The following is a 24,109-nucleotide window of genomic DNA, read 5'->3' as shown; positions in this document are numbered from 1 at the left end:
GACCTCAGCCCCTGGGATCCCAACGGAGCGCCAGCCCAGAGGGTGAGGGATGAAGGGACTGCCCGCTGGTCTTCAAGGAGTAGTACTAAACGGAAACTTTGGTATTTATAGGGGAAAGTTCTAAACAACCAAGGGGGGGGGGGGGAACCTAGCCCAGTGACCGATCTCATTTGTTCTCCAATGATGCGGTTAGAGGAGACAGTGGCCCAATAGGGCACACATTGAGCTCGGCACTTCAAAAGGTGAGAGGAGGGAGCAACCAGTAGCTCCGCCTGCCCTGCCTGTTAGTATCCTAGTATCCACTCTCTCCAGTTCTTGGGTCTATAAGTTTTTTCTGGCTTATGGAGACGGTAGACCCATGATCAGAGTAGGTCCCCATCTGACCTAATTTCTCCCAAAATCTGTGCCATGGCCCGGCTTCCTTTGGCCATATGCTGTATTAGGATAAAATTCATATTTGTCCAGTGACAAGCTCCCTGCAAGGGTGGGTGTGGGAGAATAGGCTAGAAACTAGGATTCTACTATTATTCAGGGTTTTGTCTTTTCCCCTGGGCTCTTCTTGGTAGAAAACAGGATTTGGAATTTGGAAGAGTCCAAATTGAAGTTCCTTCAGCCTCAGAAATTTATTAGCTGTGTGAATCTGGGCAAGTTACTGCACTCCTCCTAATATAAACCTTTTCATCTTATAGGAATAGCACACCTATGTGATAGAGTTGTGTAGATTGGATGTAGCTAAAAAAATACTTTGCCAACCTTACACCATTATATAAATATAAGCTATTATCTGAAAAAGGATCTAAGGCTGAAAAAAATGTGGATTGAGAATCAGTGTTTGGGCTGATAAGAAGGAGCTCTCTCCTGGTCAGGAGGTCAAGCTCTGTCCCTGATTCTGCAATGCCTTTCAGTGTCCCTTACAAGCATTATTAATCTAATTAGCAGCCATAAATAATAAAAATATTGCACAGAGACATTTGACAAACAGTTAAGATGGTTCTGCATTCCTTATTCAATTTGTTCAGCCTAGGTTGTGTTGTGAGATGAACAAGAATGGTTGGGAGGATTTGAACCCAGGTTTTGTGAACCCTAGTCAAGTGTATTTTTTTTTAAATGAAAAGTTACTTGTCTCCATTTCTTCATCTGTCAAATAAGGATAACAACTCTTGCCCTGCCTCGAAGGATTATTAATAATTGGTAGGCATTAAATTAATACTTAAAAAGTAGAACTAATGTATAATATCATTACAATTGCTACCATTCTGAGTCAAAGAAGCAGCTTATCTTGTAGGAGTCTGAAAGTTAAGACCTAAAAGAAAAGACCCATTTCTGACATTTACTGCTAATATGACCTTGGGTAAGTCAATTAACTCTAAATGATGGAGTAAGCTCTTTAAAGACTACAAATTGCAGAAATTATGCTTGAATTGCATCGATAGTGGGAGTTTCCTCCCCTGAGAGTCCCCTATACTGATAACACAATAGATCAAGTCTCTATGCCTTCCAATGAGTTAGTATCATTGGTTTTCTCCTCCACAGGGACAGGGAGAGAACACATTAGCAATATACATATGCCCCCATCACTAGATTATTCTTCACTACTCTTGGCACTGGTATCATACCCAAGTTTCCCAACAGCATTCTTTCCAGTTTGCTTGAATTCCAGCTGCTCAAATTGCAGCAAGAGCCTTCTCCTTTTCCCGTCATAGCTACAGGTTCCATTGACTACATTCTCAGACGTTCGGGAATGACTGAGATGGAATCTGTGATTTGAATATGGATTGGAATAGATGATCTCTGGGATTTCTTCCAACTCTGAGGTTCTATTAATCCATGAAAGGAAGTAGTAGACCATAGGGATAGTTCATTGGGAAGTATTGATTCAAGAAGGGAGACAAATCCAAGGAAAATCTGGAATTTTCCAAGCAAGAATGATCTAGTGCAGCTCTCTAAAATGGTCCCAGAAGTGGGATAAGAAGGAATGGCATTCATGTCAACCTCAGAAGAAGGGGATTTGAGGAAGCTCAGAGGCTTCATCGTCTTGTCTGGAGCAGAAAGCATCCATTCTTCTGTTTCTGTGCTTCATTGGGTATGAAATTGAAAGGTGCACAATGATAAAATTTGGAGAAGAAAGGAGGTTATCACCTGTTGGTGACAGAATCTAGGGCACAGGGTGGGGGAGGGAACGCTGGAGGTGACTAGAGGATTCTGGGTGAGTCAGGGAGAAGGAGGAACTGGAAGCTGAGGTCCTGACTCATCATCTTCTGACCTATTATAACAGTCTCCTGGGAGTCAGGAGACTTGGGTTCTAGACCCAGTTCTGAGGAATTCACTCTGATCTCCCAGAGTCCCAAAGATGCTCATTGTGTGATTGTGGGGTCTCTTAAGTTCTCAGAGGCTCAGTTTCCTCCTTTAAAAATGAGAATAATTATGTGTGCACCAAGGACTTTTTATGAAGCACAAGTGGAATAGTGTATGAAAGAGTATTTGAGGAACTATAAAGTATCTAACAAATGTTTTAGATCACTTTATTACAAATTGTATTCCTCACCTGGGGAATGGTAGAGACATTCAAAGCTCCTTCAGCCAGGGCCTGGGGTTTTAAATCAAATGAGGTAATATTTATAAAAAGTATATACATTTGTATGTATATACATATATATACTACATAAAGCTATGTATACATAGTGTATAAATATATATACTATATAAAACATATAATATTTATAAAAGCACTGGGTACAATACCTGTTAGTAGGCTTTTAATAAATGCTTATTCCCTTCCTTCCTCTTTCCTCCCCTCTTTAATTTTCAAGTCTTTTTAATGCTTCTTCCAATATAGCTTGCCTCAGGCTCCCCCAAAGGGCCACATCTCCCTCTTGGCTCCAAATTTATTAGTAAGGCTTGGAGAGTACTTAGCACCCAGGGACCCAGGGAGGGCTGCTGGAGCCAGGCTCATCAGGTGGGTAAGAATGTCATGAATGCTAAATGTTCCTAATGGACTCAGCCTCTTCTCCCAGCCCCCAGTCCCTGCTGGGAGGACAGGGTTCACACATTCCTTCTGCTGTCTAGGAAAGGCCCCCTAGGGTCCATGTAGCCTCCCCACTGTCTCTGGGCAGGACATTCTTCCTTCCCCCTCCCCACAATCAGACAAACTCGAGGTCCCCAGGGAGGGAGATCAACTTCAGCCATAGTCATGATCCCACTTGGCTCTGTCTGGAGGTTCTTTTGGGTGTCTAATTTTCAACTCCTAGAATGACTTCTAACATCTCACTGGCCTCTGGACTGGGTCAGATATTAAAATGGCTTTCCTAGGCAGAGTTTGGAGGATTCTCCTAGTCATTCTCCTCCTGAGTTTCTATGTAGATCTATAGTGTCATACTGCCTTCATTTCAATTCCGTTTCATAAATAATCACTGAACTGGGCTGGAAACCTGGATCTACCATGGATTATACCACGATCTACCATACATTGTGGGTCATTTCCTCTCCACAGATTCATTTCCTCAAGTATAAAAGAGGTGGCAGGGGCTGGGCGGGGGAGAAGATTGGATCCTATCCCTGAGATTCTTTAAATTTGTAAAAGTCTATGATTTTTTGGAATATTCATTTGAACACAATCCATTCCACCCATTCCCAGAAATCTGCCTTGTGCAAAGTAGGCACCCTAGTCAGTGTTTAATGGAAGCTTCTTGAGGACAAACTGTTTCATTTTTGTGTTGGTATCTGTGGCTCCTGGAACAAAGGAGTTGTTTTAAAAAATGTTTCTTGATTGATCAATTGTCTAGGGAACCATGGAGAAAACAATAGATGTTATTTATTCAAGGGTAAACCCCAGACTATTTCTGCATCTTTTGAGGGGAGCAGTTTTTCCAAGATGAAGATGCCTAGTGGAATGAGCCCTGGGATGGGAGTTAGAAGAGTGGGTTCATATGCTGGTTTCACCAGCTATATAACCTGGAAGGGCAGAGCAACCAGCTTTCCTAGGCTTTTGTTTTCTCATGTGCAAAAATCATGGATCAGACTAGATGATCTGGAAGATCCTTTCCAATCCTAACAATCTATGATTCTAAGACCTACTTTGCAAAGCAGGCAATTAATTTACAAAACTTTTTTTTATCTAGGAGACATTACTGATGATAACAAATGGATCCTTATTACTTTATGAATGACAAGCAAAAATGCCTAATGAGGAAAGCTGATTTCTCATGATTTCTTTCTTTTCTGAACTCACAGAAATTCATTTACTGTTTCTTTTTATTTTTCTGTGTAGATCTGCTATGGCCTTGTATAATTTTTTTCTCTCTTCTTTCTTCCCTTTATCCCTTCTTTCCTTCCTTCTTCCCTTTTCCTCATGCCATCCTTCCTTCTTCAACACACATTTACTATTATGTGCAATGGCAGCTACTATGAAGGCAGGGATTCAAGGATGAGCTCCTCCTCTAATGAGACTTATTTTTAAGTATTAACTATACTATTTAAGACAGACTATATGTAAACCAGAGAGGTATGAAGAAAGTGCTATGGACAGTTGCCAGAAATACAGATCTTTTTTTCCCTCCAAGTTGGGTGGTGAATTCCATCAAAGGATGTTTCATATAGCAATCCCTTGATAAATGTTGGTTAGTAAAGATGATACTCTTTTCATGGTAGACTTCAGGAAAGTAAACCAGATTTCTTGGGGGCTACTATTAGAAATAGATCTTGATCTTTATAGACAATGAGTTTCATCCAATATATTAAATTTAACTGAGCTAATATTGTGGTTGTATGGGTATCTCAAGTGGCTCCCACGTCAGCAAGACTTACCCTGAAGAAGGAGGGCGGCAAGAGAGTATGATAGAGTCTGAAGATGAGATGGGAAGAGGACCTCACCTTTGAGCATGGAATCAGATTGGGGGAAAATATGGCCAGTTTGGGTCTAGGGAAGTGGTGGAGTAGTGAACTGCTTCATCACCATGACAAATAGTGCCTAGACAAGGCACAGGAACACTATCAAAGCTATGAAAACTGTAGGGATTGATTCCTGTTTAGGAATTTGCATATAGTCCTCATCTAATGTGAATGTCACATTCCTTACCATAAACTATCTGTCAAAGAGTGAGTAAGGATCTTCGTTCCTAGTTAAGTGTGGAAAAGAGATGGAGTCAGGGAGGGGAGCGTGAGGGTGAAAGCAGTCAACATATACTTGAGATGCTGCTGCCTCTACTTAGTTCCTCTGACCTTGGGTCTGAACTCCTGTCCCACTGGAAGATAGAAAGAGAAAGAATCAATCAGAATTAATCTATGTAGCTCCAGAAGACAGTCTAATGGGTAGAAGCTGAAGAAAAGGAGATTTTCCGCCCAGTATTATAAAGATTACATTTAGTGCTGTCCAACAATGGGCCAGATTTTTTCGTGAGAGTACTGAATACCCCCAGGTGATACTCAAGCAGACTGACTGACGGAAGTCGAAACTATGAGGATGGAGATCAGACAGTTAGTCACTAGCTCTAAGATCCTTTCAGATATTCTATTATTTTATGATTCTACATTCTATGAGTAAGATTCTAAGAGGCCCCGGGATTTTGCCCAAGAGAAACACTGGAGGGTATAGGCAGCAGCGAAAGGTTCCACAGACCCCGTCTCCAGTCACACTGTGTGAGCTCCTGGCTCCAAGAGTTGAAATCATTTGGACCTTCCCATCTGAAGGTAAGCCCAAATGCGCAAAAACTCGCCCAGATACCTCTCCCTCGCCTCTGGCTCCTTCCGCAGGGGTGCGGGCTGAGCGCAGCAGGTGCTGCTTAGACAGTAACTGTGAGTGTCTTTCGGTCACACCAAAGTGTTGCTAACTGGGGTGTGTTGGGAGTGGGGAAGGAGGGGATCGGAGAAGGAGGGAGACTTGGCTTTTTAACACATCACTGTTAACTAGATAAAGAAGCTGTGACACTGAACAGAGGTACCTCTAGTATTCCCTCTCTTTACTCCCACCCTAAGCTTGCCCAACCTCGTAGGGGGGAACGGTGGAGATGTCACAACAGTCAGGGGCGGCTCTCTCTCTCCCTATCCTAAAGTTTCGAGCAAAACAGGAATCTCTGCTCTGAAGAAGATAGCTCAGTTATTTGTTTATTAGAAAAGAGTTCAGCTTTCTTGTAATCAACTCAAATTTGATACGTTTTTTATTATGTTTTGTGCCAGGTTCTATTCGAGGTGCTGAGATTAACAAATTAACAAAGCAACACACAGTCTGTCCTCCAAGGAGTTTATAATCTAATGGGGGAACTGCAGTAAGAATGTGAAGCAGGAAAATTCAAGATGTTTTAAAGATGTTCTTAACTTCGGAAATATAAAAGCAACAAACTTACAAAAATAATTATCTATTTTAAAAAACGATAGATGTTGTTGCTTATTTGAATTAACATAACCGGTGTCTTGTGCTATATATTACTCTAGTTGACTTTCAAAATTTGTAAAAGTATTCATCAGCTGCTACTCAGTGATTAAAAAATTGGTAATTTGTAACCCTAGCTTTAAGATCAACTAAAAACTGAGGTTTTGATACATATACAATTGTTATAATATGATCCCACAGGAAAAATGTCTAATGAAGAGATAATCAGGTGACCTGGTGGCTTAGAAAAAAGGATCTCCTCCATCAAAAAGTGTCATCCAGAAACTGTATAACCCTGTCTCATTAAAATTTAAATTTTATTACTCAAAATTCACAATCTGAATATGTGAAAAAGAAATGAAAAAGATGAAACTTTCAAATGAATTTTTTTTAATAAAGTTGGAGTTATATACTCCCAAAGTTAATAAAGCTTAAAACTACTAAAACTTTTGGTTCACTCCATACAAGGTAAAATGTGATAGAGATAAAGGGGCGCTCCAGATAAAATGATCTAGGAAAACATGAGAAGGGAAAATCCCTGGCTTGGACTCAGTGGTGGTAATAAGGATAGAAAGGAAGGGAATATGCAACTTCTTTTAATGATGTGGCTGATTGATTAGGGGGGATAAGGATGAGAGAGGAGACAAAAAAAAAAAAAGACTGGAAATTGTGTGGAGAGGGAGACCTGATTTTGGGAGAAGGAAAAAATGTTGTTTGGTATTCGTATTTGGTATCGAATATGTTAAGTTTGGTAGCTATTTGCCATCTGGGTGGAAAAGTGCTCATCAACAATCTCCTGATCAGATAATCCCCAGGATAACTCATTGCTGTCTTCTAGGTATTTTGTGTGTTGACAGAGAGTGTGAGGAACAGAACAGTTAGTCAGTCAACAAGAATTCATTAAGACCTTCCTATATACTAGGGAAAGTGATTGGTGAAAATCAATCTTTGCTTCTTCCAATACTGAGGGGTGGGACTGTATCCTAGAAGGGGAATGGTTTGTCCTAAGGACCTACCCAATACAACACTCCAATTTTGTCCTTCACTTGTGTAGTTGACTGTGACTGAGAATTTTTTTTCCTTTGGAGAGAGAGTCTTTCACAAAAAAAAAAAAATGCTATTTCAGGTCTGGAGATTTTCTAGCTAGCTCTAGAAGGAAAGATTTGCTCATATGATTCCATTTTCACCAATTTCACTCCATAAAAATTCTTAACTGTCCTTCATCCTCCAAATTCACTCTAACAACAATTTATTAAGATTCTACCACGTGCATCTACCCTGATTCTGAAAGAAAGATAGTGGTGGAACATAAACAATGTGTTGCAGTGGCCACAGCACTTGATTTGGAATAAAAGGACTTCCCTTTGTTATTTACTACTTGTGTAACCAAAGGTAAGTCGCAACATCCTTGGGTCATGATTTCTTCATCTGTAAACAAAGAGATTGGATTTGACACTAAGGATTCTTTCAACTTTACTTTTTAAATTTAATTTATTTTATTTCCAGTTTCAAATTCTCACCTTCCATCCTCTAATTCCCACGAGAAGACAAGATAAATAAATCCTATTACTAAAATGTATAGATATGCAAAACAAATTCCATCTTAGCCATATTTCGAAGAAAGAAAGAAATCAAATAGAAAAAAATGTTTCATTCTGTACTCTGAGTTCTTCCATTGTCTCTTGTGAAGATGGATAGTATATTTCATAATTAATTTTTTGGAATTGTGATTGGTTATTGTGTTGATCAGGGTTAGCAAGTCTTTCTTTTTTTAATTAAAAATTAATTTTTGGTTGTACATATACATATTTTTAAAAACACATTTCCTTATGAATCATGTTGGGAAAGAAAAAGCAGAACAAAATGAAAAAAAAAACACGAGAAAAAAGAAAAAAAATAAAAATAGATTGAATACAACACATATTGATTTACATTCACATAGTTCTCTCACTAGATGCAAATGGCATTTTCCATCCAAAGTTTATTGAGATTGCCTTGGATCACTGAGCCACTGAGAAGAACCAAATCTTTCATGGTTGATCATCACACAATCTTGCTGATTCTTTGTACAATATAGTCCTGCTTCTGCTTTTTTTTCACTCAGCATCAGTTCATGTAAATCTTTCCAGGTCTTTCTAAAATCAGCTTGTTCATCTGTTTTTAAATAGATCTATATTATTCTATTACTTTCACATACTATAATTTATTCAGCTATTCCCAAACTGATGGGCATCTACTCAGTTTCCAATTCTTTGCCATCACAAAAAAGCTGCTACCAACATTTTTGCAATATGGATGCTTTTCTTTCCTTTATGGTTTTTTTTTTTAGGGAGGGGATATAGATCCAATAGTGGCAATGTTGGATCAAAGGTTATGCACAATTTTATAGCCCTTTGGGCATGGTTCCAAATTACTGTCCAGAATGATTGGATTATTTCACAATTCCACCAGTATGCATACTGTCCACATCCCTTCCAACATTTATTATTTTTTCTTTTTTTTATTATAGCTTTTTATTGGCAAAACATATGCATGGGTAATCTTTCAACACTGACTCTTGCAAAAACTTCTGTTCTAACTTTTTCCCCTTCTTCCTTCCATCCCCTCCCCCTAGATGCCAGGTAGTCCCATACATGTTAAATACTAACATTTATTATTATCTTTTCCTATCACATTAGCCAATCTGAGAGATGTGAAGCGGTACCTCTTGTTTTAATTTGCATTTCTCTAATCAATAATGATTTAGAGCATTTGTTCATGTAACTATAGATAACATTTCTGTTCATATCCTTTGACCATTTGTTATTTGGTGTAATGGGCTGAGGCTTGAGTTGATGCACTGAGGTCCCAAGCACGTGAGGCTAAATAGTAATTGGACTATACTCTATTAATATACATGCTTGGATAAAGAATGGCCCCCACCCACTCTCTGTGCAAGTCCTGATGTGTTGTATAGGAAATGACGATTTTGGTGGGTAGAGGCAGAGAGACAGGAAGAGAGGCTGGGGCAGATTGAGTCTGGGTTCCATGCTCGTAGCTGCTGGTTGTGTGGCTTCTGGTCTAGCTAGCTTCTTGACTCAGCTGCACACATTGCTATTGCCCATTCTTTTCCACCTCTGATCTTTCTTCACTGAGAATAAAGATTGACGATTTTCCCCTAACCTGAATTCCTGACTCTGCCTGATTTTAAAATACGCAGTCATCACAATTTGGGGAATAACTTGCACTCATAAATTTAACACAGTTATTTATATGTTTTAGAAACGAGACCTTTAACTCCTATGTGCAAAAATGTTTGTGCCAGTCCTTTTTGTAATGGCAAAGAACTGAGTGAAATGGCAAAGAACTGGGGAATGGCTGAATAAGTTATGATATATGAATGTGATAGAATATTATTGTTCTATAAGAAATGATCAGGAAGATGATTTCAGAAAGGCCTGGAGAGATTTAAATGAACTGATGCTAAGTGAAGTAAGTAGAACCAAGAGAAAATTGTACACAGCAACAAGATTATGTGATGATCAACTATGATAGATTCGACTCTTTTCTATAATGAGGTTATTCAAGGCAATTCCAATAAACTTGTGATGGAGAGAACCATCTGTGTTCAGAAGAGGACTATGGGGACTAAATGTGGATTATAACACAGTATTTTCGCCTTTGTTGTTGTTGTTTGCTTGCTTGTTTTCTTTTTTTTTTACATTTTGATATGATTTTTCTTGTGCAGCATGATCAATGTGGAAATATGTTTAAAAGAACTGCACAAGTTCTATATTGAATTACTTGCAGTCTAGGGGAGTGGAATTGAGGGAAGGGAGGGAGAAAAATTTGGAACACAAGGTTTTGCAAGGGTGAATATTGAAAACTATCTTTGCAAGTATTTTGAAAGTAAAAAAGTTATTATTGAAAATTTAAAAAAAAGAAATGAGGCCTTTATCAGAAATACTATAAAAATTTTTTTCAGTGCTTTCCTTTTAGTCTTGTTTGTGTTGATTTTGTTTATGCAAAATCTTTTTAATTTAATGTAATCAAAGTTGAATATTTTGCATTTCATAATGTTCTTTAGTTTTTCTTTGGCCATAAATTCCTCTCTTTTCCAAAGATCTGATAAGCAGACTATTCCTTGTTCTCCTAATTTCTTACTAAGTCTTTCAAAGTTTATTATTTTTACAATATTGTTATAACTATATAAATTGTTCTCTTTCTGCTCACTTTACTTTGTGTCAGTCAGACAAGTCTTCCTAGGTTTTTCTAAAATAACCCCCTTCAACATTTCTTTTTCTTTTTTTTTTTAGTCATTAATTTTTTAGCTCTTTATTTTCAAAATATATGCATAGATAGTTTTTAGCATTCACCCTTGCAAAACCTTGTGTTCCAATTTTTTCTCTCTCCCTAACATCCCCTTAGAGAGCAAGTAATACAATATATTTTAAACATGTGCAATTCTTCTGTACATATTTCCACAATTATCATGCTGCACAAGAAAATCAGATCAAAAAGGAAAAAATAATGAGAAAGAAAACAAAAAGCAAGCAAAAAATTACAAAAAAAATTACAAAAAAGTTGAAAATACTATGTTGTGATGCACATTCAGTTCCCATAATCTTCTCTCTGGATGTAGATAGCTCTTTTCATCACAAGTCTGCTGGAATGGCCTGAATCACCTCATTGTTGAAAAGAATCACAGTCCATCACAGTTGATCATCATGTAATCTTGGTGTTGCTGTGTACAGTGTTCTTTTGATTCTTCTCACTTCCCTTAGTATCGGTTCATATAAGTCTCCCCAAACCTCTTTAAAATCATCCTGCTTATCCTTTCTTACAGAACAATAATATTCCATAACATTCAGATAGCATAACTTATTCAGCCATTCCCCAACTGATGGACATTCACTCAGTTTCTAGTTCCTTGCCACTTCAGAAGGGCTACCACAAACATTTTTGCACATACGGGTCCCTTTCCCTCCTTTATGATCTCTTTGGGATATAGACCCAGTAGAGGCACTGCTGGATCAAAGGATATGCAGACTTTGATAGCCCTTAGGACATAGTTCCATATTGTTCTCCAGAATGGTTGGATCAGTTCACAACTCCACCAATTAATATATTAGTATCCCAGTTTTCCCACATCCCCTCCAACATTTATCATTATCTTTTCTTGTCATCTTATTCAATCTGAGAGGTATGTAGTGATACCTCAGAGTTGTCTTAATTTGCATTTCTCTCATCAATAGTGATTTAGAGCATTTTTTCAAATGACTAGAAATGGTTTTAATTTCTTTATATGAAAATTGTCTGTTCATATCCTTTGACCATTTATCATTTGGAGAATGGCTTCTATTCTCATATATTTGAGTCAATTCACTATATATTTTAGAAATGAATTCTTTATCAGAACCCTTGGATGTAAAAATTTTTTCCCAGTTGTTTGTTTCCCTTCTAATTTTGTCTGCAATGATTTTATAAGTAAAAAACCTTTCTAACTTAATGTAATCAAAATGATCCATTTTGCATTTCATAACACACTCTAGTTCTTCTTTAGCCATAATTTCCTTCCTTCTCCGCAAATCTGAGAGGTAGACTATCTTTTGTTTTTCTAATTTGCTTATAGTATCACTCTTTATGTTTAAATCATGAACCCATTTCCACCTTATCTTGGTATAGAGTGTTAGGTGTTGGTCAATGCCTAGTTTCAGCCATAATACAATTTTCCCAGCAATTTTTGTCAAATAGTGAGTTCTTATCCCAGAAGCACAACAGTATTGGATCACATTCATATATCCTAACTTGTTTAGTCATTCCGAGTTTCCAATTCTTTGCTACCAAAAAAGAATAGATATGAATATTATTATACTTATGTCTCCTTTTTCTCTTTCTTTGGAGAATAGACATAGTATTGTTATCACTGAGTCAAAGAGTATGCAGAACCTTTGGGGCATATTTCCTAACAGTTTTCCAAGTTCACAGCTCTTCAGTAAACTCATGGGTTTATTTTCTCATATCTCCCTGAACATTTGTCATTTTCCCCTTCTTTGTCATTTTAGACAATGGATTTTTAAATTTTGTTTTTTAATTTGAATTTCATTAATGGTGATTTAGAGCATTTCCCTCTTTATGTCTGTTAGATTTTTTTCTTTGAAATTACGGAATATTTTTGTTTGGTAAGAAATGACCAGTAGGATGATTTCGGAAAGGCCTGGAGAGACTTACATGAATTAATGCTGAGTGAGATGAGCAGGACCAGGAGATCATTATACACTTCAACAACAATACTATATGATGATCAATTCTGATGGACGTAGCCATCTCCAGCAATGAGATGAACCAAATCAGTTCCAATAGAGCAGTAATGAATTGAGCCACTACACCCAGAGAAAGAACACTGGGAGACGACTATAAACCATTACATAGAATTCCCAATCTCTATATTTTTGTCTGCCTGCCTTTTTTATTTCTTTCATAGGCTAATAGTACACTATTTCAAAGTCCGATTCTTTTTGTACAGCAAAATAACTGTTAAGATGTGTACTAATATTGTATTTAATTTATACTTTAACATATTTAACATGTATTGGTCAACCTGCCATCTGGGGGAGGGGATAGGGGAAGGAGAGGAAAAACTGGAACAAAAGGTTTGGCAATTGTCAATGTTGTAAAATTACCCATGCATATAACTTGTAAATAAAAAGCTATAATTAAAAAAAAGAAAATTGTGTATTCATATCTTTTCTCAAATGGGGATGACTCTTATTTCTGTAAATCTGACCCATTTCCCTTTATAGACATTTTCTTCAAAGGTTTCTTCCCCAGTTTCTTGCTTTTCATATTTTTCATATGCCCATGATGTCACCCTTTGTCTAAATTATAATATGCCCATTTTGAGTTTCTCTTGGTATATGGTATGAAATGTTGATCTATGCTAGATCTATGCTAGGATTGCTAGAATACTTTCTGGTTTTCCCAATAGTTTTTATCCAATAGTGACCCAATGGCTAGGATCTTTAGGTTTATCAAACACTAGGTTACTATAGTCATTTGATTTTGTATATTATGTAACTAATCTGTTCCACTGATTAATCCCTCTATTCTTACATAGTCCAGAATTATTTTGATAATTACAACTTTACAAGACAGTTTGAAATTTGTTCTACTCCATCCTTTCCATTTTTTCACTGATTCCTCTGATATTTCTATCCTTTTGTTCCTTCAGGTGAATTTTGTTGTGATTTTTTCTAGTTCTAGAAAGTAATTCTTTTGTAATATGATTAGTATGACACTGAATAAGTAAATCAATTTAGGTAGACTGTGATTATATTGATTGTGATTATACTGATGTGGTTATTATATTGGTCTGGCCTACTTCTGAATATTAGATTTTTTCAGTTATTTAGATCTATCTTTATTTGTGTGAAAAGTGTTTGTAATTGTATTTATATGGGTTCATGTGTTTTTGGCAGGTAGACTTCCAAGTATTTTATAGTGTTTGTAGTTGTTTTAAACGGAATTTCTCTCTCTCTCTCTCTCTCTCTCTCTCTCTCTCTCTTTCTTTTCTTTCTTTCTTTCTTTCTTTCTTTCTTTCTTTCTTTCTTTTTTTTTTTTACTAGTTTTGTTGATAATATACAGGAATGCTGATGATTTGTATGGTTTTATTTTATATTATACAATTTTGCTGAAGTTGTTAATTATTTTAATTAGTCTTTTTAGTTGACTTTCTAGGATTCTCTAAAATAACATTTTCATCTGCAAAGAGTGATAGTGTTGTTTCCTTATTTCCTATGCTTAATCGTTTAATATCTTTTTCTTGTCTTATTACTACAAAAATTGTTGCAAATTTACAGTATAATATTGGATAGTAATATTGATAAGAGATCCTTGCTTCACCCCTGATCTTATTGGAAAAGCTTTTAACTTATTTCCATTAGACATAAAACTTGCTTTGGGTTTTAGGTAAATACTACTAATCATTTTAATAAGAGTTCCATTTATTCCTGTATTTTCTAGTATTTTTAATAGTTGTATTTCATATTTTGTTGTATTGTGTTATATCTTGTTAAAAGCTCTTTTCTGAATTCGTTGAAATAATATGATTTTTGCTATTTTCATTATAGTTATGGTTACTTATGCTTATCATCTTTCTTTTTTAAAAATTAAAGCTTTTTATTTTCAAAACATATACATAGATAATTTTCAACATTCACTCTTGCAAAACCTTGTATATAAAATTTTTTTTTCTCCCTTCTCACCACCGTCTTTCCTAGATGGCAAGTAGTCCAATTTATTTTTTCTAATACCGAACAAATCCTATATTCCTGGTATAAATCCAGCTTGGCATAGTGTATGGTCTTTGTGATAGTTCCTTGATAGAGTTATTTTAATAATCTAGTTCCTGTTCTGTTAATCTGGGCAATTTACATTTTTAAAATATTCATTTATTGGCATATAGTTGGACAAAATATTTTCTAGTAATTGCTTTTATTTTATTTTCATTGGTTGTAAATTTACTTTTTCATTTTTGATACTGGTAATTTATCTTTCTTCTCCTCTTTCTTTTTTTACCATTTGGTACTTACATGTTCAGAATTGTTATTTATTCATTATCTATTGTAGTAAAATGTACTTTTAGCAAATGTAGTTTCCCTGTTTATCTCTTTTAATTAGATCTATTTTTTCTTGTATTTGTCTAAGATGATCATGATTACCACTCCTGTCTTCTTTTTCCTTCACTGGAACTCTTCTGTTCTAGTTCCTAATTTTGCCTCTTTCTGTTTATCTTTCTGTTTCAAGTTGTGTGTGTGTGTTTTTAAATAAGGAACATATTATTGGATTTTGGTTTTTGATCCATTCTATAGACCTCTTCCATTTTATGAGTGAGTTTATCCTATTTCCATTCACAGTTATGATTGTTAACTGCGTATTTCCCTCCATTCTACTCTATTATACTTATCTTTTTTTTTTCAGTTACCCAATCATCTTTTTAAAAATCTATTTTGCTTCTGATCATTGTCTCTCTTAATTCACCATTCTTTTTATTTTCCCCCTCCCCTTAACTCTTTTTTTTCATACATCCTTGTTGGATAAGATGAATTTCTGTGCCCAATTTTATGTGTATATCTATTCTTACTTCCTTGAACCAATTCAGATGAGAGTGAGATCCAAGTATTTACCACTCCTCTCCCTCATTGCCCTCTCCATTGCACAAATTCTTACTTGTGTGCCTAATTTATGTGAGACCATTTTCCCCATTCTTCCTCTATCTTCCCTCCCCTTCCAGTGCATTTTTCTTCCATATTCATTTCATTCTTCTTTTGAGATTATCCAGAGCCAGTAAAATCATACTGAGGCTCTCTGTTGAATTAGATTCCCTATAAGACCTTGGGTGATGACAAATTTCTGAGAAGTACATGTATCATTTCCCCAGATAATAATGTTAACAGCACCTTTTTAGACCCTTATGATTTCTCTCCCTGTCTGTCTGTCTCTCTGTCTCTCTCTGTCTTTCTCTGTCTCTGTCTCTCTCTTTCTTCTCTCTCTCTCTCTCTCTCTCTCTCTCTCTCTGTCTTTCTCTGTCTCTGTCTGTCAGTCTGTCTCTCTCTTTCTCACACACACACACACACACACACACAAACACCTCCCCCCATACCTCCTCATCCCCCCCAAACATCTGGACATCCTTCCTCCTACATGTATGTGTTTATGTACATACATTTATACACACATCTTTTTATGCTTCTCTGGTGTTTAAATGTTCAATTTTCTAGACAGATTTGATCTTTTCATCAGGAATGGTTGAAAGTTTTCTATTTCTCTAAATATCCATTTCCCCCATGTTAGCTTATTCTTCATTGTAATCCTAGGTTCTTTGCTTTCTAGAATATCATATTCCAAGTCCTCTGTTCTTTTGAGTGGTGGCTGCTAAATGTTGTCTGATCATAAGAATGGAACCATGGTACTTTAATGCCTTTTTTTTCTGGCAACTTGCAGTATTTTCTCCTTGACCTTAGAGTTTTGGATTTTGACTACAATAATCCTAGAAGTTTTTATTTTGAAATTTCTTTCAGGAGATGGCTGGTGGATTTTTTGAATTTTTACTTTTCCCTCTTATTGGAATATATCCAGGCAGTTTTCCTTTATAATTTCTTGAAATATGATGTCTACAATCTTTTTTGTGTGTGTGTGTTCCTGACTTTCAGGTAGACTCATGATTCTTAATTTCTCTCTCCTCAATCTATTTTCTAGGTCAGATTTTTTTCCTATTAGATATTTAAGATTTATGTTTTACTTCAAAATATTTTTATTATTGAGGAGCCAATATTTAAAATTTTTTTCAGTCTTTTGATCCAGCTCTAAATCTATAATGCTTTGTATAGGACACGATCTGTACCTTAAACACTTTAGCATAAATTCTCTTCTCCTCCTTTTTTCTTCTCTATCTCTGACTCCTGAGGGTTCAGGAATAATTTTTAGAATCAAAAGGATCCTCAGAAATCATTTAGTCCAGTGGTTTCAAACTCAGGCAGAAAAGGGTTCCACTAAATCATAGATCAAGATCCTTCTGGGCTGCATATTGACTGTGAAAACTATACGTTAACATTACCTATGTTCTGTTATTTTTTTTGTTTATTTCTAAATTTTCCCAATTACATTTCAACCTTGTTTAGGTCCGTTTGGGACAGTCGTGGCCAGGGTATTTGACATATCCACATTCCAACCCCTCCTCTTCATTTTGCGCAGTTGAGAAAACAGAGAAGGGAATGTTTTGCCTAAATTCACACAGAATTAGTGAGTAGAGTTGTATTGAAACCCAAAGTAATTATTAAAACAATATTGTTACTGTATAAAATATTATTTTCGATAGAGATATTACTGATAATAATAAGATATGAAAAGTAAATTCAAATAAAAAGCATTGGTAAAGATGTGGTTAAAATCTCTTTTTTTGTAGATATGATGGAAAACACAAAAATCTTCCTGACTGCTAGGTTAATGTTCTTTCCACTATAGTTACCCTCAAAGCTAGTTGTCCAAGTTCTTTTCTGAGTGTAAAAACATGGGATATAGGACCTATGAGAAGATGTTAAAGAAAGAGTTGATTCAACTTTGAGAAAAAAAGGCAAGAGAAGTCTCACTGACTAGATTCAAGCATGCAAGCATTTCCCATCAGAAAGAAACAGAGCATATGGATCCATACTATACAACCTCACATCTGATTGTAATCCCCTTTGTCCTGTTCTCTGTTTCTGGCATGTAAATCTGATTTTCCTAATTACAGTAAAAGCTCTTAACCCCTGGAGTGCACAGATTATATTAATTTTGAGAAGAATCATAGAGATTCTTTAGTTTAATCCCTTTAAGAGGAAACTGGGTCCTTCCTATAGGATCAGTTATGCAGATTGACTCTCAAATCTACAATCTCTAATAATTAATAATAATATCTTGAATTGTGCTAATAATATTAATCTATTTTCCATCTTCAGCTTTTATTATTATTCAGTTATCATCCTTCCAGCTGGTTATCTCTTCATCTATGACCTACTAGTTCTTCAAACTCAATGTGCTCCAAACTGAAATCTCCCTTAAATTTCTCCCATTTCTAACTTCCATCCCAGTCATCCAGAGTAGAAACTTCAGAGTTGTCTGACTCTTATCTCTTCCCCTCCTTGGTTCTAATCAGTGGCTAAGTCTTGTAGATTCTACCATCACATGTTTCACATTGATATGCTTTCCATTGCTCTGACCAAAATTACTCTCATCACCTCTTTCCTGGACTATCACAATAGACTCTTAGCTGGTTTTTCTGCCTCTAGTTTCTTCCCTCTGCAATCCATTCTTCATGCAGCTGCCAAAATTAAAGGGAAGAAAAACTGGAAAGATCAATAGGAACCAGATAATATCTTTGAGATGAAATAGAAACTCTCCTCATCATCTAGCTCACACTTTCCAGTCTTGATTTATATCACTCTTCTTAAGCATTCTACATCCTGGGAAGACTGAGTTACTAGCTGTATCCTAAAATGACCGTGCCATTCAATGCTTCAGAAGAAAAGCCAGTATTGGCTGCCATTCCTGGAATGTGCTTTTTATTTTTATTTTTGCCCTTCCAACTCTCTTTCCCATTCAGCTATCTCCAAATCCCTCCCCCCTTTTTGCACCTCTCTTCATAAATAAATTATTTTTAATTTGTGTATTTATAATAGTCAAAATGACTTCATTGCTCAAAGTAATTATTAAAACAATATTATTACTGTATAAGATATTATTTTTGATAGAGATATTACTAATAACAATAAGATATAAAAAGTAAATTCAAATAAAAAGCATTGGTAAAGATGTAGTTAAAATCTCTTTTTTTTCAGATATGATGGAAAACACAAAAATCCTCCACCAAAAAACAATTAATCAGGGTAATAAATGACATTAGGAAGATCATGGAATATAAGCAAACCCACAGAAATTATAAATATTTCCATGTTATCACTAACAGAATTTTGAAGAATTTTATGGGAAAAATTTAATACTTGTAAGAGTGAAAAAAATTTCAAATAAGATATAAAGCAGAAAGGATAGGTATAGGAACTACTCTTTGATTTCATTAGAATAGATAATTCATAGATGGAGAAACTCTAAAAATTCAAGCTGGAAGCTCATTTGCAAATTGTATTTTTGGAGAATTGTCTAGAGCAATGAGGGAGTTATTTGTCTTACCCAGAGCCACATAGGCAGCAGGTTTCTCCTTGAAGGCAGGAATTTTAAAAGACACACACACACATACAAAGCAATTTCTGGTAAAGTCCTGCACACAGAAGAAAATTCATAACCTTATTTTATTATTATTATTATTATTATTATTTTTTGTGATTTGAGGTTCAGAGAAGTTAAATGATTTGCCTTAGACCACACAGGGAATAAATGGTTAGCTTCAGGATTCAGGTCTTCTGCCTCCTGATTCGGGGTTCTTTTAATAAGACTGCTGCTTTGTATTTTCCTTAGCACCTACTATAGGCCTAGGCATCTAACTGACTACTTGATAATTCATTGAACTGAATGGAAATAATATGAAGGAGGTGACATAATCATCAGGAAGAATTTACCCATAAGTGAAGAGCTGTCATAGTTTGGGACAGATCCTGAAAGGAAGATGTGTAATCTCCATCTCAGTTTTGTTTTTTGACATGCACAGGAGCACAAGCAGCATACCTGATTGCTCTCTTTTTGGATGGACAGTGGTATTTCTCTGCCCTTTCGCCTACCTCCTTTCCTATTCCCTCTCTCCAGTTCTATGTACATACTCTATTTCTGTTTCTTCGTCTGCAAAATGGGGATAATAATAATATTTGGGTTGTTGTAAAGATCAAATGAGATTGTTAGTAAAGCCTTTTGCAAACTTTTAAGCATCATTTAATACTATTTTTACTGTAGAAGCCTGGAAGGAGATGTGGACATATGAAAACTTTTGGTAGAAATGCTCCCTCTCCTGGCAGTATTTGGCACAGCAGGTTCATTAAGCAAATCCAATTTAATTTATTAAGTAATTGCTGTCAAGGTTAGTCTGTTTATGCTGAGTAACATGATGGATATCACTTGGATGTCACTCTTGTTCCTCCAACTCTTTTTTCCAAGAAAGAATCTGAACTCTAGAGGTTTGACGGCTGCCTATGCTCTTCAAGGGAAGCAGTGTGGTGGGCAGTAATTTCTTTTGGGCACAACTGGCATAAATGCTAAACTTCTTATATACATTAACTGCCATTCAGGACCAGTAGAATATGCTTCCCACTGGGGCTAGGGTCTTTTTCTTATTATCCCAGTTCTCCAAAATCCTTATGGATGCTTTTCATGGATTAACAGGTTTGGGGTTGCACTAATTGTTTTCTTTTTTTATTTTATTTTATTATTATAACTTTTTATTGCCAGAACCCATGCCAGGGTAATTTTTTTACAATTTTTATCCCTTGTGCTCACTTCTGTTCCGATTTTTCCCCTCCCTCCCTCCACCCCCTCCCCCAGATGTCAAGCAGTCCTATACATGTTAAATATGTCGCAGTATATCCTAGATACAATATATGTGTGCAGAACCAAACAATTCTCTTGTTACTAATTGCTTTCTTAAATCTTGTATGATGAGATCACTTATAACAGGACACTGTACTCTTTTATTGCGTGGAACAATCATTTGGCTTCATATGAGGCCTAATGCTTTTGTGATCACAATCTTCTTGGCCAGCTTCACAATTTAAATACCCACATTAAAAAATTCTTATTTTTTTAATTATAGATTTTTATTTTCAAAATGTATGCACGGATAATTTTTTGACATTGACCCTTGCAAAACCTTGTGTTCCAAAATTTTCCCTCTCTTCCTCCAACCTTCTCTCCTGGATGGCAAGTAATCTAATATATATATTTTTTAAATTATGTATATATTTTATTAAAGCTTTTTATTTTCAAAACATATACATGAATAATTTTTCAACATTAACCCTTGCAAAACCTTGTGTTCCAATTTCCCCCCTTCCCTTACTCCCTTCCCTAGATGGCAAGTAATCCAATATATGTTAAACATGGTAAAAATATATGTTAAATCCAATATATGTTTACATATTTATATAATTATCTTGTTGCACTAGAAAAATCAAATCCAAAAGGGGGAAAATGAAAAAGAAGACAAAATTCAAGCAAACAACAAAAAGAAAGTGCTATGTTGTCATCCTCACTCAGTTCCCACAGTCTTCTCTCTGGGTGTGGATGGCTCTTTTCATTGAAAAATTATTGGAACTGGCCTGAATCATCTCATTGTTGAAGAGGGCCATGTCCATCAGAAGTGATCGTCGTATAGCCTTGTTGTTGCCCTGTATAATGATCTCCTGGTTCTGCTCACTTCACTTAGCATTAATTCATCTAAGTCTCTCCAGGCTTCTCTGAAATCATTCTGCTGATCATTTCTTATAGAACAATAATATTCCATAACATTCATATACCACAATTTATTCAGCCATTCTCCAACTGATGGGTATTCACTCAGTTTCCAGTTTCTGGCCACTACAAAGAGACCTGCCACAAACATTTTTGCACATACAGGCCCCTTTCCCTTCTTTAATATCTCTCTGGGATATAGCCCCAGTAGAAACACTGCTGGATCAAAGAGTATAATAATACCCATATTCTTCATACAGTCATGTTGCTAGTCATTCCTGTTTAAGCTGGGGATGGAGGATTAGCTAGAAGATATATTTTCACCTGTGGCATGTTCCTTTCTGTCTTTTCCTGTGCCAGGGGCCCTATTCTCTTTAAATCGCAGTTCCCCTTCATCTCCATTGTGGAAATCACCATGGTTTCTGAGGCAGGGGGTATTTGAATCCATGTTATTATTTCTGGCCTATGGCATATACAGGTCCAGAATAGATATCTACTATCTCTTAGCTGCTGGTATACAATTTGACTCTCATCAAAATATAGACCAGTGGGTTGCTATCTGTCCATGTACTTTTCAGAGATAGAACTCCAAGCTGTGCATAAGGTAGCAAGATTCACTTGAAGTCTCCAACTGTCAATATGGCCTCTGATATCCTGTACAAGACTGCCCCCAAGCCATCTAAGTTGGCATTAGCATGTTAACATGAAAAGCTTACATAGATCTGCACAGAGTATCAGTCACTTAATGAGGTCCACAAAGGCCTCCTCATATTTTCTTTTATGTTTGTTTTTGCACCAGACCTGTGATTTCATTTATTTAGAGAATGCTCAATGAGGACATGCCCCTTACTAATGAAGATGAGTGCCTACTTCTTGTTGCTGCTGTTCAGTAGTGTTCAATTCTTTGTGACCTTATTTGGGGTTTTCTTGGTAAAGATACTGGAGGCGTTCGCCATTTCCTTCTCCAGCTCATTTTACAAATGAGGAAACTGAGGCAAGCAGGCTGAAGTGACTTGCCTAGAGTCATACAGTTAGTGTCTGGGGCTAGATTTGAATTCAGGTTTTCCTCACTCTGGACCCAGTGCCCTCATCTAGTGTGTCACTTTGCTGTCCAAGTGCCTGCAATGACACTTATAATTTGAATAGTTGTATGTGGGCACTGATCTGGCTAGAATCACGTGGGTAGTATGTGTCAGAGACAGGACTTCCATCCGCCTCTTTCTGATTCTGAGACTGCCTCTTTATCCATTATGTCTCTGCCTTGTTTGACCATATTCCTAATACCAATGATAGTTGTTTTTGAGTGTCTCTTCTACCTTTCTTTTAGTATTTCTCAATGATATATGGGTGAGATCACTAAGGGATTTTGTAAGGATAGCATGTTCCTTTTGCAGTTCTGATTGATGATTACCAACAAACCTACCAAGTGAATTCTGTGCATGTAGCCAAATAACAGGGCTTCTTTCTTCTTAGGGTAAGTGCTGGATATACTGAAGCTATTGTGTCCATATTTTTGCTCATGCCCAAATTTTCTCTTGGAAATCATAGATGGCCTATAATATAACACTGGCATGAGCAATTCTTTTTACTAAAATTATATTGGCCCATTATATATACATGTTTTTGTTTAAATTTTATTTATTTAATATTTTTCCCCAGTCACATTCAAAATAATTTTTTACATTTGTTTTTAAAAGTTTTGAGTTCTTATCCCTACCCACAAATAAGAAACCATATTAGAAGTTATGCAAAACATGATTATATATATTGGTTTTTAAATTACTTAAATGTAATTGTTATATGGGATTCACTATCTAGCACATACTCTATATCAGGTTAAGAATCTGGGGGGAGAAGGTTGTGAATTTGTTTAAAAATTTTTTTGATAATGATTTCAGTATAATTGGTTTTATTTATAATCCTATGTATTTTATTCTATTCATTTAAAAGCATCCTGTTAAGGATTCCATAACCTTCATCAGAAGACACAAAAAATAAAAACAAAAACCAGACATTAAGAAGATCTTCAATCTAAACCTGTACTTTTTTACTATCATTGCTACATATGGTCTGAGTTTTGGTAAATCAAACCCAGGGAGGGTTACTGGGGGAAATAGATTAATTTTTAGGGGCCTACAAAGTCCTCTTTCTCTGGTTTCCTTGTCATTTCTGACAGTAGTCTTTTATATATGTTCATCTTCTCTGCAGTCATAACCCTTCCTAGCATCTTTTTTGATATCATTCCTGGAATTATACTTCTCAACCTTTTTTTAATTAGTGGTAGGAGTATGTCTGCCTCAGAATAGTATTCTGTTCATTCAGATGTAATGTTGGAAAGAAATTAAGCTCTGTAGGTTATTCAGCAGCTAATGAAAGGAGGTTTACTTAGCCATGTGATAGAAAGGACACTCAACAAGAGTATTCCAACTCAAGCTTGGGTAGATGTGGTGCCTTTTATCTCCACATGGAAAACCTTTCTTGCAGAGTAGGATGTGATGACTACCATAGTCTTGGGACATTCACCAAATCTGAAAAATCCAATTTACGTAGGTGGGCATTTTGTGCCTTTAGATAAACCAAAAGTTATCTCATTATGGCTATAGACCACCAGGAAGCTAGATCAAGGGAGGCACAATTTGAGAGTTCACTATTTATGTCAATTGAGTCCTAGGAACAGCTTAGTTACCTCTTAGAGAAAAATTAACTTAAACCATATTGCAGCAGGTAGGAAAGAACTCTGGTAGATAGCAATCCCAGAACAGATAGCTTCTTGATGGTAATATCCTAAGGATCTACTAGAGCAATGGTGTCAAACAAAATGATTCAATTGGAATGGGG

At 36.1% G+C, this 24,109-nt stretch overlaps 1 protein-coding gene across 1 annotated transcript in view; it reads left to right on the top strand.

Moving 5' to 3' along the window:
* The first annotated feature begins 5,602 nt into the window (after positions 1 to 5,602).
* Positions 5,603 to 24,109, top strand: part of FAM13B (family with sequence similarity 13 member B) — a 231,591-nt gene continuing 213,084 nt past the window's right edge. The window contains exon 1 of the mRNA XM_031953314.1: positions 5,603 to 5,685. The gene's annotated coding sequence lies outside the window, so the exon portion shown is untranslated. The remainder of the gene's footprint in view (positions 5,686 to 24,109) is intronic.

Source organism: Sarcophilus harrisii, chromosome 2 (assembly GCF_902635505.1).
Source record: "Sarcophilus harrisii chromosome 2, mSarHar1.11, whole genome shotgun sequence".
Taxonomy (NCBI): domain Eukaryota; kingdom Metazoa; phylum Chordata; class Mammalia; order Dasyuromorphia; family Dasyuridae; genus Sarcophilus; species Sarcophilus harrisii.
This window is presented reverse-complemented; position numbering and strand designations above follow the sequence as displayed.